This window comes from Monodelphis domestica, chromosome 6 (assembly GCF_027887165.1).
Source record: "Monodelphis domestica isolate mMonDom1 chromosome 6, mMonDom1.pri, whole genome shotgun sequence".
Lineage (NCBI taxonomy): Eukaryota > Metazoa > Chordata > Mammalia > Didelphimorphia > Didelphidae > Monodelphis > Monodelphis domestica.
The window spans coordinates 27,597,495-27,618,176 of record NC_077232.1 but is presented as its reverse complement, the minus strand read 5'-3'; the positions used below and the strand labels follow the sequence as shown (position 1 = coordinate 27,618,176).

Here is a 20,682-nt window from a genome sequence, read left to right as displayed (position 1 = left end):
TTAAGGGTAGTACTTCCATGGTTTTGGAGACTTAAATGGTAAAATGATTGAGAAACATGTAATATTAAATGATGATTCATTGTATTGGAAATCCAAGAGTGAACTTTTTAAAAAGTTGTCTTAGGTTATAGATTAATTGACATAAATGTTTGAAAACTTTGGAAATATGGAAGGTTAAGGATAATGGCTTTCTTTTAAGTTTATAGCAAGGACCCCTGAAAATGTCATCTGTGAAAAAGCAAAACTATTTTTTTTTACCAGTCCTATTAACAGTTTGAAATCATTTAAATTTGAGAAACAATGCTGAGTGCTGGACTCTTGTAATAGACTAACAACTGGGCAGAGTCAGTATTTTAAAACTTAAACTCTATCCCCATGCTCAGGTGATTGAGAACCAACCACACTACACTAACTCTAAGTCTGCAACAAAGAGCTTAAATAAGCAGCTGATAATTGAATCTACCTACCTTTCAGTGTGGCTTAAGAAGCTCTCTTTAATAGTGTTTAACATCTGGTCTCACCCATATTATACATGAAACACTATAAATATTGGCTACTGTGATTTTCGGAGCTCTATATGGTTTTAATCATGACTTCTGTATAGTACTTTAAGAGTTTGCTTATATCATTGCAAGCTGAGAATCATATTAATAACTTTTTGTTTGTGAAAACTCTCAAGAATTTCAAAGGGCCATGCCCTACCTACGTCAGACTGAGCTCCTTAGAGTATTTTGTCTTTTTCCCAAGTCAAAAAGCTGTCCACCTAGAATCTAAGAGTGAGAAATTTTAACAGCAATAGCTTATAATATTTAGTCCAGTATAATTTGAGCAAACCTAAAAATAATAGCTGTGAAGTTATATTATTTAAAATCTTATGTATATTTCCTAAAACCGTTAATGCACAATTAATTACATGATTATATTATAAATTACATGCACAGCTAGGTGGCAAAGTGGATAAAGTGCCAGGCATGGAGTCAGGAAGATTCATCTTCTTGATTTCAAATGTGATCCTGGACAAGTCACTTAAACTGGTTTGACTTTGTTTTTTTCATCTGTAAAATGAGCTGGAGAAGGAAATGGTATAGACATCTCGACTATCTTTGCCAAAAACCCCTCAAATGAGGTCTTGAAAGAATCAGACACTACGGAAAATGACTAACAACGAATTGTGAAATTTAAAAACACCAACTTTAGAAAAATGACTACTCATACTCCAGATAGTGTCAGGTTATAAACTCACCTGTTCGCTATTTTGTTAAGTTTTCTTTTAATTTCATGATTATTATAATAATGGTTTCCAAAAAAATTCCTCTTTAATCTGAGACGTTTGAGACTTTCCATTTGAACATGGATATTAGCTTATGTTAACTATACTGTTGATATGCTATAAGGTCCTGTAATGCTTAAACCTAAGAACTACCAGGTTCACAGGTTAAAGCTAGCTTCACACCTAGAGTGGGAAATTCATTAATTAACTCATATCATAAACCAGCTTATATTAAGAAAGTAAATTTCATCTATATGTATTTAGCTATATTAAAACTACATTTTACCTTAGTAGCAAAATCTTTGATCCTCTGGAATAACCAAGAAAAGTTTAAAGCGCCCTGTGGCATTAACTCTGTGTTAACTCTTAAGCCATAATGGCTTTAGTGCACCCCCTTATAAAATGTCCACCAATTGGGGTTACCTAACATTTGCCAGGGGAGGTTCAAATAATGCACCATCAGGCCAATCAGCAGGAAGACGTGCCTAGGTATAAAAGACCCTACTCAGTCTTTTGGCTCCAATGGAGGCTGGCCAGTAAGACCCTTTTATTACTAGTCTGCATGCCTCTGCTAATAAAGGCTATCTATCACCTCAATAGAATTCCCTCAATCTCCTCCCCAAATAGTTTATAAACACCAAGAACTTTCTACAGAAATAGAAGTAGCTTTACCTACAGAACAACAAAAACACAAAGATTTAAATATTTGCTCTTGAGAACCAGTGATCACAAATTCTTTACTTGTTACCCCAATTGTTTTTCTTTTTTTGTTGTTGGTCAGTTGTTTTCTGTGCAACTCTGGAGTTTTCTCAGCAAAGATACCAGAGCACTTTGTCATTTCTTTCTCCAGCTCATTTGACAGATGAGGAAACTGAGATTAAAAAAAAGTGTTTGAGTGATTTGTTCAGGGTCAAATAGCTATGTCTGAGGCCAGATTTGAACTTGGAAAGATGAGTCTGCCTGACTCCAGGCCTGGCACTTTATTCACTGTGCCATCAAGCTGCCTTTGTTTTTCAAAGCACTGAAATTAAATAAGCACAAGAGAATCTAGTGTTGTGAGCAGTTAATGTCCCTTTACTTTTTTTTTTAAAGCCCTCACCTTCCGTCTTGGAATCAATACTGTATATTGGTTCCAAGGCAGAAGAGTGGTAAAGGCTAGGCAATGGGGCTCAAGTGACTTGTCCAGGGTCACCCAGCTGGGAAGTGTCTGAGGCCAGATTGGAACCTAGGACCTCCTGTCTCTAGACCTGGCTCTCCATCCACTGAGCCATCCAGCTGCCCCAATGTTACTTTACTTTGGAGGGGGCCAACACATTAATTTAAAAATAAAATCAATGACGACATGAACCAGAAGTAAAAATGAGCAAAGAACTCAAAAGAATACCACTCCCAGGTCCCAAAGCACAAGACATTCTTTTTTTTCTGCTTCTAGACTGTCTCTATTATCAAGCTATTATGGAATAAGTATCCCCAAGGCTTGTCCTTCAAGTTTCTCCTTTTAAGTTTATGGGAAATATTCATGGAAAGACACCAAGTTTATTTTATATTTACTATATTTATTGGCTGCTGCCACTGCTTAATAGCCTCTAGATGCATTTACAAGTATAATAAAAAAAAAAGTAGTGTTTTTACTGAGCTAATTTGGTTTTAGATAGTGGTGACAGCAACTGGAAAACTAAATTTAAATGTAACCCTTCCAGACCTGTTATCCAGAGCCATAATGGGGGGAGGGGAAATTTACCCAGAGAAAGGGAATTTAAAACCCCTTCCCCACTCCATATCTCCAAGCATAGCCTTCTTTCTCATTTATAAGACAAGAAGGCCTGAGCATGAGCCTGGTTGTAATGGAATTTATGAAAGGATGGTAGAAGGTTCAAGTTGCCTCAAGATAGGTTAAAGCTTGATAGCTTCAGTCAGAATTTAAAGAGTCCTCAACTAGAAATAGGGAAAGAGACAGGTTGTCCAAGGCATGAATGGCCTTGCCAGATCCCTCAGTTTTGACAATGGTGACCCTCATGCCTTTTGGTCTGGTCTATAAATATTCATTAAGCTCTTAATACATATCCTGTACTATAACAAGTGCCTTTCTGGATAGTAGCAGCAGGCAAGGAAGGCTCTATAGCCCTGGTCCAGGGAAATCTTTATAGAGAGGTAAGCCCAGCTCCAGCAGGAGGAGGGTGCCTTTCTGGTCACATCTGAAGTGTTTTTTTGCCATCCACAAAGCTGTCAATCTCTGGAGCCCAGGCTGGACAGGAGGACAAGGTTTCAAGTTTAGATGACCATCCTATCAGGTTAGATGGTACAATTCAAGAATGCTGGGCCCCATTAGGAATCTTAATGGGGGGGCAGGGGCCCACAGTGAAGGGATAGAGCAATGAGCAAGACTTCATTCCGAGGGCCTTTTCTTCTCCTTTGAGCAGACCTTCCCTCCCCCAGTTTATGATTCCCAGGTGGGATTAGGAGGTGGGAACTGGGGTGCACATGCCTAGGACTTTATCTGTGACCTTGCCTTAATAGTATGTGAAGTTTAGAATTCATTTGATCCAACCTGTGCCCAGCCTTAATGTGATTTCCCTTGACAATAAGTCATTTTCCCTTTAAGGAAGAATCTCAGTTTTCTTAACTGTAAAATCAGGAATTTGGAATGATAAAAACATAAAGACCTTTCCAGCACTAATGTGGTCATTTGAAAATGGAAGCCAAAATGGCTTTAAGACCATCCACTTCTTACCAACCCAGCTTGACCCCCAGGTACAGGCAACTAGAGAGAAACAATAGAGTCCTGGGTTTAAATGTAGCCTCAGATACTTCCTAGTTGTGTGACCCTGGGCAAATCACTTAATCTCCATTGCCTAGCCCTTTCCACTCTTGGGCCTTCAAACCAATACACAGTCACACAGATTCTAAGGACAGTCAGGGTTTAAAAAAAGAAATAAACAATAGGACTTTAGCATCTGATTACTAAGAAATAACTAGCTTAAAGTAGGAAATTACCAAATAGATCACTAAGTAGGAAGGAAAGGTGGACAATCCTCCAGTTAGCAAACTTTGAGTCCTGAGGTCTGTCTCCTATTCCTCCCCCTGCCCCCACTGAGGATATCTTTGGTGCCATTTACCCCAGGTCCAGTTTGGTGCTCTCCTTAAGTGCAAAAATGCCTAGTTATAATTCTAATAAACCAGTCACACCAACTAGCATTTATTAAGCTCTTACTAAGTGTCAGGCTTGGGTGCCACAAAGAAAGCCAAAACTAACAACAGACCTTGTCCTCAAGGAAATCACAGTCTAAAGCAGTGATGGCAAACCTATGGCACAGGCCAGACTGAATGAAGTCAGGAGGTGGAGATGAGAGGCTTGAGGTAGTGAAAATGATTTGGTGTCAGGAAATGCGAGACTTGTATAAAGTACAGTGCAAAGAGGGGGACAGGGGTGTAAGAAGTCTGGAAAGACAGGAAGGGGCAGGGTTATGAAGAGTTTTGAAAGCATTTGATTCTAGTAATAAGAATCCCCTGGAGTTCATTAAGTAGGGGAAGCCATACTCAGATAGATGCATTAAAAAAAAATCACCATGACAAGTGAAAGATGGATTGTAGAGAGGAAAAACTTCAGGCACATAACCAGCAAAGCCCAGGTGTGAAGTCATCAGTGTCTGCACAAGGGTGGTGGTAGTATCAAGAGAAAAGAGGCCTGGAGTCTGGAGGACCTAGGTTTAAATCTGGTCTCAGACACTTCCTAGCTATATTTCCCTGGGCAAGTCACTTAACCCCATTGCCTTGCTCTTACTGCTCTTCTCCCTCAAAAACAATACTTAGTATGGATTCTAAAACAGACTATAAGGGGTTCCCCCTCCCCAAAAAGAGAACTTATCCAAGAAAAGGTAGAAACAAGTCATGATGTGGGGGTTGGGGGTGTTGAGGAGTTGAGGATGACACCTAGGCTGGGAAGATGGTGGTACTCTTAACAGTAATACATAAGTTTGGAAGGAAAGGAGGATTAGAGGAAAAATGAATTCAGTTTTGGATATAAGTTTAAAGACATCTATAAGGCCATCCAACAGGCAGTTGGAAATGCAAAACTGGAGGTCAGCAGGGAGTTTAGATAAGTAGATCTGAGTCATCTGCATAGAAATGATAACTGAAACTGTGGGAGCTGATGATACCCAGCAGAAATAGTACAGAAGGAGAAGAGTGTCTAGGACAGAATCTTGGGGAATCTCCACTGTTAGCCAGAGAAAAGATCCAGCAAAGGAGACAGAGGAGTAGTCAGACGAAGAGGAAAAAAATCAGGAAAGAGAACAAAGTCAAGAAGAAGAGGATGATAGCAGAGGTTTCAAACACACCACCTCTTAGAACACTCCAAGTACAGCCAGAACCAGATTAAATTGGAATTGGGAAATATTTAACAAAATAAATAAGATTACAATAAAACACAAATACTGTTAAAATCTACAAAGATCCTTCCATAGGATTTATTGGTCCTCATTTCCGAGTTTGCCATGATAATCTACAGTATCAAAGGCTGTATAGACAAGAAATCAAAGAAGTTTGAGAAAAGTCCAGTGGATTTGGCAATTAGTAACTTTGGAAAGAGCAGTTTCAGTTGAATGATGAGGTTAAAAGGCAGACCCCAAAGAGTTAAGAGTAGGAGAAAGGAAGAGAAGTTCATATAAAAGGGAGGCAATATGGTAGGGCTTTAGTTAGTATACATTTCAAACATAGATTAAAAAAAAAAAGTAGCTTCAACTGAACTTATCTTTATTTAAGGTATAATTCATTGGGGCAGCTATTTGGTACAGTAGATTGAGAGCCAGAGCCAGACTGGAGGTTCTGGGTTCAAATTTGACCTCAGACACTTCCTAGCTATGTAGCTGTGTGACCACAGGCAAGTCACTTTGCCCCATTGCCTAGCACTTACTGCTCCTTCTACCTTGGAACCAATACATAGTATTGATTCTAAGTCAGAAAGTAAGGGTTGACATTCTGAATGGCAATTTGGAACTATGCCCAAAGGTTGCTAAAAGACTGCCCTTTGATCCAGTCACAGCACTGCTGAGTTTGTATCCCAAAGAGATAAGGAAAAAGACTTGTACAAGAATATTCCTAGCTGCGCTCTTTGTGGTGGCAAAAAATTAGAAAATGAGGGGATGCCCTTCAATTGGAGAATGGCTGAACAAGTTGTGGTATATGTTGGTGATGGAATACTATTGTGCTCAAAGGAATAATGAACTGTAGGAATTCCATGTGAACTGGAAAGACCTCTAGGAAGTGATGCAGAGTGAAAGGAGCAGAACCAGGAGAACAATGTACACAGAGACTGATACACTGTGGTACAATCGAATATAATGGACTTCTCTACCAGCAGCAATGCAATGAATGATCCAGGACAATTCTGAGGGACTTATGAGAAAGAATACTGTTTATATCCAGAGAAAGAACTGTGGGAACAGAAACAGAAGAAAAACAACTGCTTGATCACATGATTTTAAGGGGATATGATTGGGGATGTAGATTCTAAACAAGCACTCTAGTGCAAATATCAATAGGTCTTGAACAATGACACATGTAAAACCCAGTGGAACTGTGCATCAGCTATGGGAGGGGGGTTGGGGAAAGGGAGGGGAAAGAACATAAATCTTGTAACCATGGAAAAATATTCTTAATTAAATAAATAAAATTTTAAATTTTTAAAATTTTCAAAAACAAAGGGTTGAAACAAAAATTTTTGAGGTAAAATTTATTCAAGCATCTCTTTTCTTTTGGCTTATAGATTTTGAGAACTTGTTCCCTTTTTCTACTCTGACTTCCAAATGATGATGGGGTTGGGGTTTCAAAACACCAGAGGACAGCCATAATCAATAGGTAAATGGTTGTTTTGGCCAGAAGAAAAAGCTTTTACAAAACAGGCATATTGCTTGAGTAATGTTCCCCAGATTTTTTTTTTTAGTCTGGAGGATTAAAAAAAAAAATCATGTTTTTATTGATGCATTTTTTTTACATCAATGTCACAAAAAAGAAAATTATAGAACTACCTCAAAGAATTGTTGTGAGGATCAAAAAAAAAAAGTGATACAAGATGGTACTTTACAAACCCTAAAAAGTTTGTCCAAAGGTTGGCTACTGTTATCCTTAATGAAAAAGTAAAAAGCTCTGTCCATCAAGAAGCTTACATTTCATAGAGAGGCATGTATACTGGAGTACATACAAGTTAAAACAAGGCATTTTTGATTGGAAGACCAGCCCCCAAGGAGGTGAGGAATACCCTATATGGAACAAAATGTAAACTCCTTGAAGGTAGGGACAGAGTCATTTTGGTTTTTGTATCCTCAGTGCCAAGCAAAGGCTGACTGGTTGATTAAGGAACTGCTAAGTGTGTCTAGAGGCAACAGCAAGAAGGCTGGTTCTGTTGAAATGAAGAAGGTGTAGGCAAATAAGGTAAAAGTAGACTAGGATAAGATAAGATGAAGTCATTTTGTCAGACTTGAAATGCTAAACAGGAATATGTATTGGATTCTAGGAATAACAAACTCAAGTATAATAAGCAGGGAATGACTTAGCAGATAATACTCAGAGACAGAATTGAATGAACAGTGGGAACAACATGCAACTTGGATGTTAGAAGACCTGGGAGTCAAAAACTTCTCTGAAGTAACTTCTTCAGCATTTTGACCATATTTGTTCAATTAAGAGCACTGTTTCAAGGAAAAGGCATTGTAAATCATAATGATCCATTTCACAGAATTTTTATAAGATCCTTTATTGCATGTGGGGTTCAGAAAGAACACTGGACCGATATATAGTCCAGGAGTAAACTCTTACAGTCAGTCAGGAGACATTTTAATAAGGTCTTACTGAGCGCCAGTCAAGGTTACAAGGTTAAGCCTCAACAACAACAATACCCCCCACACACACACACACACACCCTCCCAACAACAACAAAAATGGCAAAAAATACTGTTGCCCTGCCTTCAGAGGGCTCATAGGGAAGGTAATACCAGAGGAAAAGTGGGAGAAAGGAGAGGAGGGAGGAAAGAGACCAGGAAAGGGTTCCTTCTTAGAAAATAGGATAAAGAGTTAGTCAGTAAACAGTTATTAAGCACCTACTATGTCACAGGCCTTAAGCTAAGCAGTGGGAATAAAGAATCAATGGTCAGGGACAGCTAGGTAGCTCAGTGGATTAAGAGCCAGGCCTAGAGACAGGAGGCTTTGGGTTCAAATCTAATCACAGAAACTACCTAGCTCTGTGACCATGGGCAAGTCATTTAACCTACATTGCCCAGCCCTTATTGCTTACTCTTCTGCCTTGGAACTGACACTTAGTACTGATTCCAAGATGAAAGGTATGGGTTTGGGGAAAAAAAAATTAGAAAGAATCAATAGTCCTTCCCTCTTTTCCCTTCAAAGAGCTCACAAACTAATGGAGGAAACAACAAGCAAAAAAAAAGGTACAAAGGAGCCATATTAAAAAATATAGGAGATAGTTGGATTTTTTTTTTTTAATCCTTACCTTCTGTCTTGAAATCAATACTGTGTACTGGCTCCAAGGCAGAAGAGTGGTAAGGGCTAGGCAATGGGGGTCAAGTGACTTGCTCAGGGTCACCCAGCTGGGAAGTGTCTGAGGCCAGATTGGAACCTTGGACCTCCTGTCTCTAGACCTGGCTCTCCATCCACTGAGCCGCCCAGCTGCCCCCCCCCCCCCAATAGGAGATAATTAAGAAAGGCACTAAAATTAAAAGGGCCTAGGAAAAACTTCCAGTATTAGATGGTATAACCATTAAACATTCTGAGACCAGGTTCTAGTAAGGAAAATCAATTTATCAGGCTACCAATAACTGATAAATTAATTGATCAGTGATCTCTCTCAGGGATCAAAGACAAATTCAGGTGGCATCTTGAATCATTAAATACAATTTTGGAAGCTCATTATTCAGTCTTCCCCAAGATATATGTAATTGGTGAATACCTAATGAGGTAAGTTAATATTTTCCAATCCCTCCCCAATCCCCTTATTTGGTGGGAAAATCACATGCATGATCATAGAATTTCAACATCCTTGCTGTTTGAGATGAAGAAATCAGGTTATGCCTGGTTATGATTGACTTTCCCCTCTCCATCCCAGTGGGGGACTTTAGGACATTGCCATGCTGCTCCTCAGACATACTTAGCCTAAACAAGTTTTCTGTTTACTAGACAGGATGGAGCCTATATTCTCAATCTTAATGATCATATATAGGTATATCACTAATCTTAATAATTTTAGAAGCTGCTCTGGGGCAGAGTATGTAAGGGCATTCCTAAAATTGAAAAAATGCATTACCAAGCCCTATTAGAAATTAGGTAAGTCAGACCATTTCTTAGAAATAAAAATGTTATAGCATGAGGACAAATCTCCTCGATGGGATTTTAGTTAGAACTTAAAGGAAGCCAGTAAGTGAAGATAAGCAGAAAGAGAATTCCCAGCATGGGGGCATGCCCCTAAATCAAGAGATGAAGAAGTATCCAGTTCATAGAACAGTCAAGAGAAAGTCACTGGATAGAACATGATAGAGAGTAAGGTATAAGACTGGAAAGTTAGGAGGAAGGAGCTAAGTCATAAGGATTCTGTATCTGATCCTAGAGGCAAAGGGAGCAATTGGAGTTTGTAGAGAGGGAGCTGACATGATCAAACCTGAACTCTTCCTAAATCTAAATAAAGTATGGACTAAAAGGCCTGCAGATTCCCCAGGATACGGCTGCAATAGTCCAGGCTTGGGGGGATGAGAGCCTGCCTCAAGGTAGGGGCAATGTCAGTAAAAGAAGGGTGAATATTCAGGAAAAGTCATAAAGGTATAATGTATAATCAAAAGGCCTTGGAGATTGGGGTGGAGTGGTAATAAGTGAGGAGTAAATTATGACACCCAGATTAGGAGCCTAAGAGACTAAAAAGAACAATGTTTTAAAAGGGGAAAGTAGATCAATGTTTTCCTTTACAGAAAAGGTGAAAGTAGATCGGCTTCTGGGGAAAGACTGAGTTTGTCTTTGGACATGCAGAGTTTAAGATCATATCCTTCTCTTTACCTATTTTTTTTTCTATTCCAACACAATTAGGCTACTTGCTGCCCATGTACACCATCTACAAGCCTTGAATATGCCCATCTTCCTCAGCCTCTTCTAATGGAATCCTCAGTTTTCTTCAAAGCTTACCTACTACTGGAAGACAAGTTTCCGCAGTTGCCAAGTGCCTATCCCAAAACTGAGTATATAAAAATTCAATATATAAGTTTCAAAGTTTTCATGCTTGACTGTGACTCCTGTTCCCTTCTCAATTGGTAAGGGAATCCTATCCCCAACCCCTTTCTTTCTATTCTCCTCCCAACTTTGAAAAGAAAAGTAACAAATATAGTCAGAACAAAACAAATCCCCACAGGTTGGCCATGTGTCTAGTCTGAATTTTGAGTTTAACTGTCAGTAGGTGGATAACGTGTTTCATCATTGGTACTATGGAATCATGAATTTGATCACAGTACTTAAATTGTTTTTATTTACCCTGTATTTATAAATTGTTCCGCTCATTTTACTCTGCATCATTTCATGTAAGTTGTCCCAGTTTTATCTAAAACTGTCCCTTTTGCTCTTTCTCACAGATGCAATAATATTCTATTACATTCATACACAATAATTTATTCATTCATTCCCAAACTGATGTGTTAGCTTCCACTTCTTTGTCACTACAAAAAGTCACTAAAAATATTTTTGTACCTAGGGGTCCTTTTGCTCTTTCCATCATTCATCATTCAATCTCTTTGAAGGATAGGCCTAATAGTGTTATCACTGGGTTTTCAAAGGGCATGACTTTTTAGTCATACTTCCAAATTACTTTCCAGAATAGCTATACCAATCTCTAGTTCCAACAATGTCTGAATATGCCTGTTTTCCTGCAGGTCTGCCAGTATTTCTTTCTTCTTCCTATTCATGTCTTCCTTAGAAAATGGATTGTTTGTATTCTTTGGCCACCTATCAATTAAGAAGAAAGTTAGGAATTCCAATAAGCACAAAGAGGGACAGCCTGCAAAAAGAAGGGATAGCTTCAGTGAAGAGAGATAAGACTGCAGTGTTGTGTACGGGAGGATCAACAACTAGATCAATTTATTAAGCACTTAACTATATCATGTACTGTGCTAAGTAGTGGGGATTCAAAGGAAAATAGAAACATGGTCCCTGACCTAAAGGAAGTCATTCTGTGGAGGGAGAAGGCTGGCACCAGGGGGCTGGACACAGCCTGGAAAGGACAGACAAATAGTGAAGACAGACCCATGGGGGCTTGGACAGGTGAATGGGTGGATGGACAGAGGAGAACAAAGGTTTCCTCTCTGATCACCAAAGGTCTCAATCCAAGTACCTGATCCTGACCTACTGGTTTTTGGAAGAGTTTTTTATTTTGTTGTTTATTAGATACTATTTTTCATAATTACATGTAAAAACAATTTTTTACATTATTTTAAACATTTTTAAATTCCAAATTCTTTCCCTCCAGCAAAGCAGGTTATACATGTCTAATCATGTAAAAACATATTCCCATATCAATCATTTTTTTTGGGGGGGGGGGAATGAAGAAAGTCAAAAATAGTATGCTTCAGTCTGCATTAAAGAGGGTTTCTTTAGGTTTATTTGTTTTTTAAGATTTTTTTTCCCCCATGGGGGAGTGGAAGGCTGGTGAGTCAAGCCAAGGGGCAGGAGTGGAAAGAGAGCACAGTACTAGAGAATAAAGTTAACATAAGTGTTTTTCTAGAATGCAGATTTCTTTCAAATTTTTCCTTAAAGTCAGATTTACAGAATGTGAACTTACAGAAATCAAGAAATGTCTGCATTTCTATAACAGGCAAACAGCCAACACAAGTATTTTTAACTTGACCAAGCCCCACTCAACTTAAAAGTTAGCCACTATGATGTAGCAAATATTAATTTCTTTCATAAGGCAACAAAAACTCCTTAAGGAATGGGAGATGATGGAAGAGGGTTAGAGAGAAGGCAAGAGAGAAGCCAAAAAGAATAGAAAAAATACTCATTTCCTACAAGCAAACAAAAGATACATAGAGGGTAGAGAAAGTTTGCAATAAATTATCTGCACAAAAGAAGATAAACTTGTTGGAAAAAGATCCTGTACAAGTAGTGACCGATGTCCAAATAATGTGTTTCTTAAAGAGGAGAGGGAACAAGCCTATATTAACCAGGAACTGTGCTTAAATGCTTTATAAATTTTTTCTTATTTGATCCTAACCACCACCTTGTAAGGTAGAAGACACTGAAGCAGACAGATTAAGTGAGTTGCCCAGGATCACACAACTAACTGAGTTACTAGACTGGATTTAAACTCAGGTCTTTCTAAGTTTGTACCCAGAGCTACCATTCCTCAATATACCAGAGACTATTTACTGTGGAATAGCATAGCATCATTGATTGATTATACAAGAATTCCTTGGCTGCATTCCTATTTGGCCACTGAAACATCTGAATTCAAACTCTCAAAAATGAAGCAAAGGAATTTAAGATAGAACAATGTGAAAATAGCAAAATTTCCAATTTTGGACTTTTGAGGCTCAGGAGAAACAAGGTATATAAATGATGAATACCTGGCTTTTTATACCACCACTGAAATGTACATTTACAACTGAGTTAATGGAGGCTTGTGATTCCAATGGAAACGCCATTCCTGAGCTAACCACTCCCTTTTTAAAATTTACTGTTTTTTTAGTGGCAAGGTGAAAATTAATAACCATAACAAGCATCTTGGTAAAGTTTTATATATGAATTGCCACTATCACCAAATAAGTATTCTGTAAAACTCAAGAAGTCATTAGATACACTGCAAGACCCTTTTCAAAGGTGATCCTTAAAAGAAGTATAAAGAGGCAGTTAAAGGTTTATCTCTATTTTCCATCACTTTTAAAATTCAAGCAAATTGGACACACATACCAAAAAACCCAAGTTCACGAGATCCAAAAGCTATTCAGAGACTGGAGAAGTATATGGAAAAGTAGGCTAGCTGCTTAGTACCAATGAGAGCACATACTTAAAACCTGAACTAAATGGCCTATGGGGCTTTAAAAAAAAGTCTTTCTTACTCTATCTATAAAGGACCAGGCTTAAATTTAAAAATTTTAATTTTAAGGGGAAAAAAGTCATCAAAGAGAAGAATGCGGAAATTCAACATAGAGAAATAATAAAATATTTTTTTTAAGAGTCCATTAGTGTTGTCTTTTAAAGGTGAACCAAAGAAATGAATTCTCTGCCCTGAGGTCAAGATTGTTTTGATGCCAATCTGAAATTAACCAAGATATGAGGGAGGTCAGAGATGGAAATTCTCAGCTTAGAAATACTCCCTAGAAGTCATCTTTTACCTTAGTTTCACCTGTATAATGACGATAATAATACAGTCACTGTGAGAACTAACACATGACTAATAAAGTAGTATACACAACTAAGGTATTGGCCCCACAATCATTTTCATGCTTCAAAGGAGCAAACTCAAGTAAAGTCGGTGACATTTCACCTAAAGAACAAGGCAGACCAGGAATAATGCCTCCAGATCAGTCAGGTTGGTTCATTCCATAAAGTAAGCAAGTGCCTTAAGCCCTTTGCTAAGAAAACCTGTAGACAAACTACCCACAAACTACAAGGACAACAAAATTGTTCTTTAGACACTGACAGAGAACAAGACAAAAAAAAGAAACTGATGTCAATCTTCCAAGACCACAACCTTCCAATAGTGGAGCTTGTTATCTGAAAACTGAGTTTAAGGGAACCAACTTTCCCTCAAAGGAGAACAGGACTATAAAAACTCTATTTCCATAAAGAAAAGCCTGCCTTAATGCATAATCCTTACCCACCAGCAAGTCTCTCAACTATTGAAACAATAAAAACAATAATTTATTGAAACAATAAAAAAGATATAGTCAACTAGAGATACATTATCTATGTATTAGGCAGGGAACACTGAGCTCAAAGGAAGGAAGAATGCACTATGGAGAATCAACACAACCAGAAACACCTGTGGACAGTTTAGCAAAAACAAAAATCTATATCGTGGTTACAAATACAGTTTGATATGGGAGTGCTTGATAAACAGAAGTTTCTATTTTAAAGAGCTTAACAAAACGGTAACGGATCCATAAGAGAAATATTGAAATTTTCTGACTTGTTTCCTGTACTTACCTTGTGCCCATTTCACTATTCATTAGGAAATCTGTCAAGAGATTTCACAGAGTATTAGTTATTATTCAAATTATATTTCTGATTATCTGGGAACCTGCCCTGCCCTGTCTATGCTACCTATCACTGGCCAACAACATTTTCATTTAAGTTTCAAATAAAAAAGTATTTCAGTGGTTTGAAGAGATTGCTTGGAGGTTGTTTGAGGGTTTTTTGGGTTTTGTTTTCCTAGTTAAAACGACTGCTTCATATCAAGAAGCAAAAATGACAAGGTGAATTAAGGCATAAACAGGACCACATATTAGGAATCTTGGAAATTATCTAGTCCACCTCCCTCAATTAACAGGTGAGTAGGCTCAGAGAGGTCAAGTAACAGGGTGACACTAAGTGGCAGAGTTGGGTTTCAAACCTAGGCTCTCTGACTCCAAGTCCATCATTCTTTTCCCTACACACAACTAGACATCTTAAAAATATGTCATAGTGATATAGAGCAAAGATAACCTTAAAAAAATTTTTTTAAATCTTTTTTCTTCCTTTAAAATATCCTTTCTTTATAAGGAGGACTGGGAGAAGTTGTTGAATCATTTCAGTCATAGCTGATTCTTCCTGACCCCATTTGGGGTTTTCCTGGCAAAGATACTGGAGTGGTATGCCATTTCCTTCTCCAGCCCAATTTACAGATAAGGAAACTGAGGCAAACAGGATTGAGTGACTTGCCCAGGGTCAGTTAGTGTAGGAGGCCACATCTGAACTCAGGAAGATGAATCCAGACCAGGTGCTTTATCCACTTCTCCACCTAGCTGCTACTGTTCCTCTTAGCTAGAGAAGGAAAGGAGGGGAAGGGGGCAAAAAGATTAAAAAAAATTTTTTTTTAAGATTTTCTTTGCTCTCCTTTAGTATTGGATTTAGTCAGAAGCCCTTGATTCAAGTCTCATCTCTTATATTTACTAGTGGTGTGACTTTAAACAAATTATTTAGTGATATGAGCATCAGTTCATTCATCTGTAAAATCAACTAATACACTTAGGTGAAGGATGTCAAATGTGAAAGCTATTTGTCACAAAAATAGAAAAATGGTGATTTCTTATTGAAAGCATTTAATTTTCTGGTTCTACTCAGTTCTTCTGGGGTTAAGGCATTAAATAACACATTTCTAACTCCACCTTCTCCCTCCCTTATCTCAACACCAAAGAGAAATACACAGAGGACAGAAAAAAAACAGCACATGCCACATCAGGCAAGGATCTTCAAAGAGTTTTACAAAAGGATATATATATATATATATATATATATATACTTCTGAAAGTATCTCATTTATATTTATATTCCTTTTCCCCAAAAGCTTAATAAGCATACTCAATGACCTTCTTAAATCTTTGTCAGGATGGAAAATCTTCACCTACATCATATATGCTGGGAGCCTTCAAATACTGCCAGTTCAAAATGTATTAACCATTTAAATAACCTACTTATCAGTACATAATGTGAATTCTTATCTATCCTTAAAAGGCAAATTCAAATATCTTCTCTATGAAACTTCCAACTGGACTATAAGCTTTGTGAAAGAAGGGATCCTGTCTTAGCTCTCCTGGGAGATGGCACTACACACATCTGAACTTAATGGCCCTACTGACAAATCTCTTTTAAAAACCTTGGTGTGCTTTGGGGTATGTGTATTTTTGAAACTAAAGTCTACCCGGGCTACTAAATGGGCTTCTATCATATAAAGTTTTATTTTTGCAAATAAAATATTTATTTATTACAAAATGTATATGACATGACTAATCATAGCACACAACATTTATTCTAGTAAGGAGCAATTCTACAAGCTAGTATTAATTATGTTTTCATTTCATATTAATAAGAAATGCAACAATATAAATGGATGGCAAAATCATCTAAGTACATTTACTAAAATGGCTAGGAATCATTTTAGCAACATATATAACATTGTGCAAATAGCACATATGAAAGCCAACACCAAATTTACACCTGCAACCTCATTTTTCTGGTGTAAACGGTATGGAAAGGCCTCCGTAAAAAGAAGTGGAGAATGGATGAATGAATTGCACAGTCTTGTCCTGCTAGATTTTCCACTAATCAAAAGTGAATCAAACCTTTCTCCTCTTCACCATCACCAAGGAAGAGAGGGCCAGTGGGGCCACTGACACCTTGGTCTCTCACTAAACACATTTTCTCTTTCAACTCATCCTCCTAACATCTCTAGGGACACAGAAAAAAAGATTATGAGGCTTTCTAGGAGTCACAAGGAGGTGGTATGGCACTCACTGGACTCTCCATTCACCTCATTGACAATACCCAAGTTTCCACGCTGGTAGTGAATTCAAATAAGCAGCCAACTCTTATTTAATGAAGCGTATTTTCCGAAGACCATCTCCTCCCATCGTGAAGTATTTCCTGGGCTGCGAAATTACTTCCAACGTCGTTTATCAGTTCCTGAATATTTAACAAGTACCAACTTCGTGCCGTCTCCTTCATTGGACTGGGAGCTCCTTGAGAGCAGGGGCCCTCTTCTGCCCTTCTTTGAATCGCCAGGGCTTGGCAATGTGGCTGCAACAAAGTAGGTATCTACCAAACGCTTCCAGTGACAGCCAAGGACTGTGCTAAGCTCCCCGCACCAAAAAAAGTTCTTGCTCTCAAGGAGCTCACTTCTACCATCGTGCACTCCAGTCCCTGCTTCCCAGTCCTAGCTAGCATCCGTCCCTCCAGTCAGAGCCAACCCTGGCATCCAAATACAATGGTACGAACAGCCGGTACACGCACAAGCCCGGAGAGACTAATGCGATTCATAGAAGCCATTTTCCCAAAAAAGAACCACCTCCGACCGCCACCGGCCCCCTTCTCCAACTCAGAAGAACTCGGACCAGAGTCCTTTGTAAGGCTGGGGGAAAGACCCCAGATTCCCCCGGCCAGGGGGCACAAACACGGGCCTTCGATCCCGCAGCCAAGTCGCGCCCGTGTCCAGGGGGTGAGAAAGGGGTGTCAACTTCTGGGAAACACCAGCGCCTGGGGAGTGGGGGCGATGAGCCGACAAAAAGAAAACAAATGGTCCCCCGGTGCTCCCGGGCCGGGCGAGCATCCTCCGCACCCGCCCTTCGCGGGGCCCGGGAGCGGGCGGGCAAGCCCATTTTAAAGGCCACGCTCCCGGTGCCCGCCGGCTCAGGTCCCTGGCTCGCCCGGGAGGAGCCGGAGGCGCAGGGGGTCACGGCGTGGCCAAGGGGTGGGGAGTGGCTCACGTGGGGGAAGGGGGAGGAGCGCGGGCACGAAGCCCGGCAGGCCCGAGGGGGGCCGGGGGCAGCGCTCCCCGGGGGCCCGGGCACGCGGCGTCCGCCCCAGCGAGGTCGGGAGCGAGAAGCGGTCGGCGGCAGGGAGGCCCCGTGACCCGGACCCGCCCCGCGGCACCTCCCCGCCCGCCAGCCCGCTGCCCGCCCGGTCGAGGCCCGTTATCCCGCCGGGGCCTCACTCACCTGCAGCTGCACCTGCACCTGCGCCCGCCGCCGCCGCCGCCGCCTCCTCCTCCTCCTCAGCCGCCGCCGCCGCCTCGCTGAGGCCCAGTCCCCGGGGAGCCTCCGCGTCCCGCCGCCGCCGCCGCCACCGCCGCCGCCGCCGCCGGAGCCGGACACCCCAAAATGGCGGCACTTCCGGCGCCTACCACCGGGAGGCGAGGGGGGGTGAGGGGAGAGGAACGAACCACCGCGGCGCCGCCCTGAGCTCCGTACACCCCCGCGCGGGGCTGAATGGAAGGGGCGGGGGGAGGAAGCTGCAGCTCCCCCTGGGGCGGGGGAGGGAAGAAGCAACTCCTTGAATTGGGATACTAGGGGGTTAGGGGGGAGGGCTTAGAAAGTGAGCTCGGAGCCTCCGAATCCAGGACCCTCCCAGTGGGCTTGGTTAGACTGGACTGAGGCCATCCGGTCCAATCTGCGATTTATCTCTGACCATTGGCCGTCCAATCTTCGCTTGCAGACTTTCATGGATGGGGAGCTCACTACCAGAGAAACAACCCAGGGCATTTTTTTTAATTAAAAATTTTTTTATTTTCTCTCCCCCTCCTCAATGAAAGGGAAACGAAGAACAAAGCCCCTGCGACAGATTAGCGTAATCGAACAAAACAAAGCCCTACCCTGGTCATATCCAAAAAAAAGGTGTCTCCTTCTTAGTCCATCTCCTGTCAGGAGTGTAATGGTTTCTACTGCTCCATTTTTACCTAACTTTCATTATTAGGAAGTTTTTCCTTCCTCCCTTATCCTGGCCCAAAAGGAGTCTCTCGGCATCGGCATCGGATACCCATTTCTCCAGGCAAAACTTAAGGCATTTGTTAAGCACCTTCCAGATTCTTCTAAAGGCCCTGGGATCAAAGACAAAGGAAAGCCCTCTGGCCTCGGGGATGGTTTCACCCTACACCCAGGGAATGAGGAGAGCGGCAGCATCCGGAAAGGCTTCAAGCTGAGCTTGGGGCCGCCAGTCCCCTTGGAGGGGAGGGTACTGCTAAGACGCACAGGGAAAGGTGTGGAGGTGGGAAATGGCTGGTAGCTTTTAGGAGGAACAGCCAGAAATCTAGTGGGCCGGGACAGTGGGGGCACGACGGAGGAGTGTGATGAGGAAAGAACACGAACGAAGGAGAGAACCTCGGGGTTGGAATAGTTTTTTCTTTTCATCCTACCTTCTGTCTTAGAATGGAATCCGTTCCAAGGCAGAAGAGCAGGAAGGGCCGAGCCATTGGGGTTAGTAACTTGCCAGGGTCCCACAGCCAGGACCTCCGGGCTCCAGACCTGGCTCTCTCCCGAGCTACCGAGCTGCCTCTTGGGCTAACTCTTACCATTGGTTAGACTTTTGTCACTGCCTTACAGCTCTCTCACTGCCACACGGCGCCCAGAACAGACCCAGAATGCTCGGCCGGAAGTCCCTATCGTTGGTCCTCCATGGCTGCTCCGGGACTCGAGAGGAGGCCCCTGCTCCTGAGGAGTTCCCGGCCAAATGGAGCCGGCCGAGGGGTGTGGGAGCCCCAGAAAGCCCGGGGAGGGGGGGACCTTCCGTTCCAGTTAGGCATTGGAGAGGGGGGGCGGCGGCCCCCCACTGTAGGGACCCCACAAACCCAGGGTTTCACAGTTAAAGGGAATGGCCCATTTCAGGGAGAGGTCAGGGAAATCTCCCAGAAGGCATTAGCTTCTGGCACTGATCCACCACCTTTCCAAAGGAGTTCATGGCATTTCCTGCAGCTGAGTTTAAAGCCCAAAACTGAGGAGGAAAGATGGAATGTGTATCTTAGTACCGAAAAACAAAGTTGGGATGGGGTGGGTGGAGCTGAGGGGTGGCCCAATGGGTAGAGTGCGGAGCTGCCTCCCCCTCCCCCCCCTTCACATGTGGCCTCTGACACTTCCTAGTTTGTGACCCTGGGCAAGTCACTTAACCCCAATTGCCCAGCCTTTATCACTTTTCTTGTCTTAGAAATGATACTAAGACAGAAGGTAAGGATTTTTTTTTTTAAGTAATAAGGAAGACAATTAATTTGGGATCAATGAATAAGGAAGAGCAATGGCTGATATTTCATGATTTATTTACAGACACAGCAAAGAGCAGCTACTGGATAAACAGCAGCAATTGGACACCCAGAAGCACTGAGTTCAAATTCTGCCTCCAACATTTGGGTAACCCTGAGCAAGTAACCTCTCTTTTCCTCAGTTTCCCCATCAGTAATAGCCCCTGCCCCCAACAGCTGTGGAGAGGATAAAATTAAATATTTATAAAATTAGTTGCAAGCTTTAAAGTACTATATACTATTCATATAAAAGGGACCCCAAGTCTCAAAACACATTCTGCCCAAATGCAAAGAAGCCTCAAGTGAGATACAAGGAGCAAGAAGGCTCATTGGATTACTTCTGAGCAATCCACTATGGCTTAATACAGTTTAACCAACATTAAATGTCTATTACATGCAAGGTAACTGGGCTAGCCATTAAACTGCCCCTGCTTTCAAGGAGTTTCCATTCGGTTTCTCCCCACCCATCCATGCTTCAGACAACTTCCAAATTATTCTTCCTAAAGTACTAGTTGGATCTTTCAACTTCGTCGCTCAAAAACTGTCATTGTGTCCCTATTAATTTATATTTTATCAATATCACATAGTACACATAGAATAATTAGAATTCAAATTATATTTATCATTTATAAGTAGTTATATCATTACATATTATATAATTATATTTGTCATA

At 41.1% G+C, this 20,682-nt stretch overlaps 1 protein-coding gene across 3 annotated transcripts in view; it reads right to left on the bottom strand.

Annotated features, from left to right (window-relative positions):
- Positions 1-18,099, bottom strand: part of CELF1 (CUGBP Elav-like family member 1) — a 111,131-nt gene extending 93,032 nt beyond the window's left edge. For 2 of the 3 annotated variants that reach the window (XM_007497422.3, XM_016423518.2), the window contains exon 1: positions 17,941-18,099. The gene's annotated coding sequence lies outside the window, so the exon portion shown is untranslated. The remainder of the gene's footprint in view (positions 1-17,940) is intronic. The other variant, XM_056801764.1, reaches the window with a different exon arrangement.
- Between the last annotated feature and the right edge of the window lie 2,583 nt (positions 18,100-20,682).